Genomic DNA, 7,151 nt, shown 5'->3' with positions numbered 1-7,151 from the left:
TAGTTATGATCAGAGTGGGGATTAGGAGGGTAAGGTGAGGAAGGCTTTTACCTCTGGCACAACATTTAAAGTACCCCCCCCCACCCAACTTAGTAAGATAAATAATATTTTAAGGCAACAATTAAAAAAATCAAAATCAATGGAAAAAATCCATGATGAAAAAAATATTCAATCTTCTAGGTGATGAAAGATTTGTCTTTGATGCAGATGAAATATCCTCACATTATTACAATAATAAGAAGAAAATGAGGTGAGACAACATTTTTCTGTTAGAGCATTTAACTGAAAAGTGTCAGTAATTACGCCTGTTTTTGGTTGAATTATGCTTTGGAGACTGGTATTTTGAAAACCATAATAAGTGAAAATATAAGGTCCTCAGAGACAAATAGAATCCTATTCACAAAGAAAGGTTTCAAGAATAAAATTGGTTCTGGTCTCTGGCTGAATATTAGAATCTCAGTGCCCAGGATGCATCCCAGACAAATTAGATCAGAATCTTTGGGCTTGGGACCCAGGCATCAGACTTGGGGTGCCCAGGAGATTTCAATAGTAGCCAAGCCTGGGAGCTACCTTCTGGAAGACAAATATGGGTGTCTGGGTGTTTGGGAAGCTTAGTTCTGTGAACCATACCTTGGTATTTCATTTAAATAATAAATGCTAAAGGGTGATTTTGAACCATGTCTAAAATTATACATCATTAGGGATAACTTTTCATTTCAACAGTTTAGATTCTTTAGAGAGTTGTCGTGGTAATTCACAGGGGATGGTAATAGTGACTGTGACAACAGTGCTGTATAGCTTTTTAGAACTTGCAAAGCAACAAAACCATCTTCCCTTTAGCCCCCAGTGTGATCCTTCAAACACAGTTGTGTGTTTCTCAGATACATTTCCTGAAAGCTTTTTCACTGAAGTATAATGAATGGTGCCCCCCGCCCCCTTAAAAAAAGATACATCAACCTGGAGCCCATTTGGAATAAAAAGGCCTTTGTAGGTTTGATTAAGTGAAGGATTTTGAGATGAGGAGGTCATCCAGGATTATGCAGGTGGTTCTTCAATCCAATGACAAATGTCCTTATAAGAGACACACAGAGAAGACACAGACACAGAGGAGGAGACACCATGTGAAGAGATTACGCATCCACATGGCAGGAAGCCTACAGCCACCAGAAGCCACAAGAGGCAAGACTCGATTCTCCCATAGAGCCTTTGGAGGGAGCTTGTTTCAGCCACTGCTTTGATCTTGGACTTCTACCCTGCAGAAGTGTAAGAGAATAAATTTCTGCTGTTTTAAGCCACTCATATTTTTATGAGAATTCAAACTGTCTCTTACTAAGAAGCACCTCATGATCCAGCTATCTTTCCACTTTTTCCTTTTTCCAGCCAGTACCTTGTCTATCTCACCTGAGTCATCTTACTTCTTACGCTCCCTTACCCTCACGCCTGCACCAGCATGGCTGCACCTTTCCACAGTAGACCCCCTTCCATGGCCATTTGTCTGGTGGATGCCTAGTCAACACACAGGCTCTGAACCCTCTTAAACCTCCAGGCAGTTTGACCCTCCCTGATCTCTTCACAAACTGCCTCTTATTTATTTACTAGAGGCCCAGTGCATGAAATTCGTGGACTCAGGGGGCGTCTCTCAGCCTGGCCTGCACCCTCTCACAATCTGGGAGCCCTCAGGGGATATCCGACTGACGGCTTAGGCCCACTCCCTGCAGGAGAGGCTCCCGCCACTGCCACTGTGTTCACAGTGAGCCCTTGAGCCCAGCTCCTGCATTGAGCATCTGCCCCCTGGTGGTCAGTGAGCATCATAGCAACCGGTCAATTTGCATATTAGCCTTTTATTATATAGGACTAGAGGCTCGGTGCACAAAAATTTGTGCACTCTGGGGGAAGGGGGGCCCCTCAGCCTTGCCTGTGCCCTCTCGCAGTCTGGGACCCCTTGGGGGATTACCACCTGCTGTCTTAGGCCTGCTCCCCGGGGGATTGGGCTTAACATGGCAATCTGGTATCCCTCTGGCAGCCCGGCAGCCCTCGGGGAATGTCCACTTGCCAGCGGGGAGCAGGCCTAAACTGCAGTCGGACATCCTTAGCGCTGCTGAGGAGGCAGGAGAGGCTCCCACCACCACTGCTGTACTGGCAGCCATCAGCCTGGCTTGTGGCTGAGAAGAGCTCCTCCCATGTGAGAGTGCCCTGACCACCAGAGGGCAGATCCTGCATTGAGCGTCTGCCCCCTGGTGGTCAGTGTGTGTCATAGTGACCAGTTATTTCCAGTCTTTCTGCTGTTAGGGTCAGTTTGCATATTACCCTTTTACTATATAGAATAGAGGCCTGGTGCACAGGAAGGGGCTGGCTGGTTTGCCCTGAAGGGTGTCCCGGATCAGGGTGGGGGTCCTGCTTGGGTGCTTGGCCAGCCTGGGTGAGGGGCTGAGGGCCATTTTCAGGCTGGCGGGCGACTGAAGCTCCCAACCTCTCCTTTATTTATTTATTTTTTTTTTATTCTGGGATTTATTTACCTTCTATGGCTGTCACTGGAATTGAGAGCTGGCTTTAGCTCTGAGGCTCGGCTCCAGCTCTGAGACCTCGGCTGCTGAAAGCACGTATCTGGGTTTGTTTGGGTTCTATAATTGAAACACTGTTGCAGCTACAGCTCCAAGGCCGGCTGGCTGAAAGCAGGTTTCTGGGGTTTGTTTAGCTTCTATAATTGCAGCATTGTTTCTTAGAGTGCAGCTCAGAGGCCGGCAGCAGCAGGCGGGGAACCTTGGCTTCCTCCATCACTGGAGCAAACAAGCCTCCTGTTTACTTCAGCTGCTTGGCTGTCAGCCACCATCTTGGTTGGCAGTTAATTTGCATATCTCCCTGATTAGCCAATGGGAAGCATGTTGGAGGTACGGTAAATTACCATGGTTGTCTATTATTAGATAGAATTGTACCCTTTTATTATAGTACTAGAGGCCCAGTGTACAAAATTCATGTTCAAGAAGGGGGGGTCCCCGCAGCCCAGCCTGCACTCTCTCCAATCTGGGACCCCTTGGGGGATGTCCAACTGGGATCGAGCCTAAACTGGCAGTCAAACATCCCTCTCACAATCCTGGACCGCTGGCTCCTAATTGCTCACCTGCCTGCTGGCCTGATCACCCCTAACTGCTCCCCCTGCTGGCCTGGTCACCCCTAACTGACCCCACTGCTGGCCAGGTCGCCCCCTCCAGGCAGTTTGACCCTCCCTGATCTCTTCACAAACTGCCTCTTATTTATTTACTAGAGGCCCAGTGCATGAAATTCCTGGGCTCAGGGGGTGTCTCTCAGCCTGCCCTGCACCCTCTCACAATCCCAGAGCCCTTGGGGGATGTCCGACTGATGGCTTAGGCCCACTCCCTTTGGGAGTGTATATATATATGTGTGTGTTTATATATATACACGTCTAAGTACCAAAAACATGAATATTTTGAGGTTATACATGTGTTTATAAGTAGAAAGTAAAAGGTGTTGAGGATACAGAGCTAGAGAAGCTGGCTTACACCTCTGCATTGCTCAGGCAACAAGGAGGAAGAAAGCTCCCTCCCTGCCACCCTGGTCACTCCTAACTGCCCCCTCTGGCCTGGTCACCCCTTACTGCCCCTTGCTGCCGTCCTAGTTGCCTCTTATTGCCCCCCCCCCCCGCCGACCTGGTCACCCACAACTGCCCCCTCTGTCAGCCTGGTCGCCCCTCATTGCCCACCCTGCCAGCTGGTTGCCCTCAACTGCCCCCCCCACCAGCCTGGTTTCCCCTTATGGCCCCTCCCCAGCCTGGTCACCCCACACAGCCTGCTGTTCAGTCATTTGGTTGTCCCTCACTAAACCCCTGCTGGCCTGGTCACCACTCGCAGCCTGCTTGTTCAATCATTTGGTCATCCCTCACTAACCCCCCTGCTGCCCTGGTTGTAGGCAGCCATCTTGTGAGGTTGTGAGGGTTAATTTGCATATTACCTCTTTATTATATAGGATTAGAGGCACAATGCATGAAATTTGTGCAAGGGGTTCAGTCTTCTCTGCCATGGCTGCCTCATGGCCCTGCCCTCTGCCCACTGGTCATTCTAGAAGGTCGTTCTGCCGTCTGGTCTAATTAGCATATTAGCTCTTTATTGTATAAGATATGCCACATGTGACCAGAATAATTTGTTTACTCACATATTTCCTCTACATCACTCTGAACTCCTTGAAGGGAGAGTCATATTTAGCTTCATTTTTCCAGTATTTAGTAAAGCTTCTGACGTCTCACTGATGATCAATAATTGTTGGTTAAATTAATTACTTTGTTTATTAATAATGTCTTTTAACATGAATTAGTTTATCTTTGGTTACATTAATTAGTTTAGTAATAATGCTTTTTAACATGCATTATTTCATCTAATATCTTAAAGATCAAGTGAAATGCAGACTACTATTATGTTTTTTAAAAAAGAGAAAATTGAGCAACAAAGTGATGGATTAAATTGTTGTAATTTAAATCTAGGAACTTGATTTCAAATCAGCATGTTTAATATATAAACCTATATATTTAAACCTATTTTTTTAATCACATATGCAGGATTGGCAAAAGTAGGTTTAGGTTGTTCATATGGAAAATAAAATAACTAATAAATAATAAGAGAATAAACTCTGTTTCATGTATTCACAACTGTAAGCCCACTTTTACCAATCCCTGTGTATTTGACCACATATATAACTATATATATATTTAATTACATATATATTTAACCATATATGTTTGTTATATATTGCATAGGACTCTATAACACACATTGCCTTATTTCTTTCTGCCTAGTGTTAAAGTTATTTATGTGTAAGTTTTACCTCTCATAAGTTCATTGAGAATGGGATCCACATTTTATTTAGCATTTCTGCCACAATGTGTCTTCTAAATAGCAATCATTCAAATGTTTGTTGAATGGATTAATGATCATTGCAATGGCTATATTTTATTGAAATGTGTTTCATGTTTCTTCAAAATTACCCTATGAGGCTGCATAATATCATTTTACTAAAAGCTGTACGTATGGAGTTCCCAGGCAATTGCATACCTATTTTCTGCCCTATTTCAGGAGATGGTGGGTTGTTAACTGGACTGCTATTTTACCCTGAATGTCTCCCGGCTGCTCTAGTGATTTAGCTGGGCTTATTATTTTCATAATTTTTTAGAAAGTTAATAAGGATAGAATTTCACTTTAGGAACAAGCTCAGACAAAGCCAGTAGAAATGCTGCCTTGGACATTTTTGTGGTAAGGATGAACTTTGACCCTTTATTTCTGATGCCACCATGGGTAAGGATCATGCCAGCGGGGAATTGAGAATTGCAGTTACAAAAGAAATAATTACCCAAATTTTAATTATAACCACTAACAGAAGCATGAAGGAGGGACCCAGGGTCTAGGAAGTGCAAAGCAGATGGGAATTGTGAGGAGTTAAGCAACTTTTGTAGAAAGCAGGCAAAGTTGGAAAGAGACCCTAGTATAAGGGTAGAATGGGAGCCAGGAAAGAGAAAGATGATCTCCCAGGAGACTAACTGGTGCCTGAAGCCTACCCTATCTCTGTCACCAGCTTTGGAAGTGATAGTACATATTTATCCAATCAAATGTGTGATAGTTTGATAATTGTCTCTACATATGTAGTTCACGGGCAAGCTGTAAGGATTCATTTCCCTGTGAAATTCTTAAGACAAAATAGCTCTGCCTTGGGCCTTTCCTTAGGGGCACTGGGGCAAGTGTGGGTTCAGGGGTGAAAAGATGTTCAGGAAGGAAGAGAGGTGCTGAGAAAGTAAAAGGAGGTGCTGACGATACAGAGCTAGAGAAGCTGGCTTACACCTCTGCATCCCTTAGGCAACAAGGAGGAAGAAAGCACAGCCTCTCTTATCTCCCTCCTCCTGACTGGTCCCCCTTCTTCATTCCTTGCCACTGCATTTTCATAAGGCCTATGAGGATAGAATTGGCACCAAAGTACAGCCGACTGAGGAGGATGATGACAGAGGAACTAAGGGTACATGGTAGAGAACGGGCAGCATGGAGGTCACCAATGCACCAAGAGTCTCTGATAATGTGCAGGAATGGTGGCAACTGGCACCTTAAATGAAACCTCCAATGAAGTAACATTGGGAAGGAGGTGCCAATTAATCAGACATTATTGTCTTCAGACACTTGGAAAGGATGTCCATCTTCTTCAGCAGTACACTCTCAGAGAATATCCAAGGTTTAAATTTTGGACTCATTACTGAGGCCATAGCTTTACCTAACGGAAAAACAAAACAACACACACACACACACACACACACACACACACACACACACCAAAACAAAACAGTGCACAAGAGTCAGAAGACCTGAGGGGTTTTCTCACCTCTGTCACCTCCTTGTCTAATGACCTTAGGCAAGGTGCTTAGCCAGAGTGAGATTTCTCTTATCTGAAAAGAAAGCAACAGTGTCCAACACAGGGTTCTTGGAGCATAAGCCAAGATAATGTATGCAAAGTTCTGGGACACTGTAAATTGTGAAGTATTATAAGATGAGAAAAACAATATGAAAGGAATTCTCTTTCAAACGCAAACCCTACAGTCTTCATTTAATCCTATGCTAGCTATTCTATAATCAAGCAGTTTGAAATTTTCATATTTTAATGGTCTGAACAACAGAAGCCAGACCACGTGACTATATATGTTTATATATATACACGTCTAAGTACCATAAGCACAAATATTTTGAGGCTATACATGTGTTTATAAGTAGAAAATGAAGCATGAGTTGACACTACAATTTCTCTCATAAAAATGGCCTTTAAAACAAAAAAATATCAATGTTTCTCAGAATTAGAGATCCCCTGAAATACTATCCATTTGGACTATATTATCAGGGACTACCAATACTTTGAATAATTACAGATGAAAGTCCAAGGAATACCTCATTCTTCTATCAAACCATTCTGCGAGTGGCAAGGTGAAGGTGGGACTTTTCTATGCCTCCATGTGTGTGCTCATATTTTCATGGCAAATAGAGACTCTGGCAACCTGAAATATTTTGCATAATAACTTACACCAGACCGAAAGAAGCCCAAAATTGTTAATAATTTGGTGGGAACTATATTCACCTCTTGAAATAAGGTTGCCAGATAAAATACAGGACACC

Source organism: Myotis daubentonii, chromosome 2 (genome assembly GCF_963259705.1).
Source record: "Myotis daubentonii chromosome 2, mMyoDau2.1, whole genome shotgun sequence".
Lineage (NCBI taxonomy): Eukaryota > Metazoa > Chordata > Mammalia > Chiroptera > Vespertilionidae > Myotis > Myotis daubentonii.
This window is presented reverse-complemented; position numbering follows the sequence as displayed.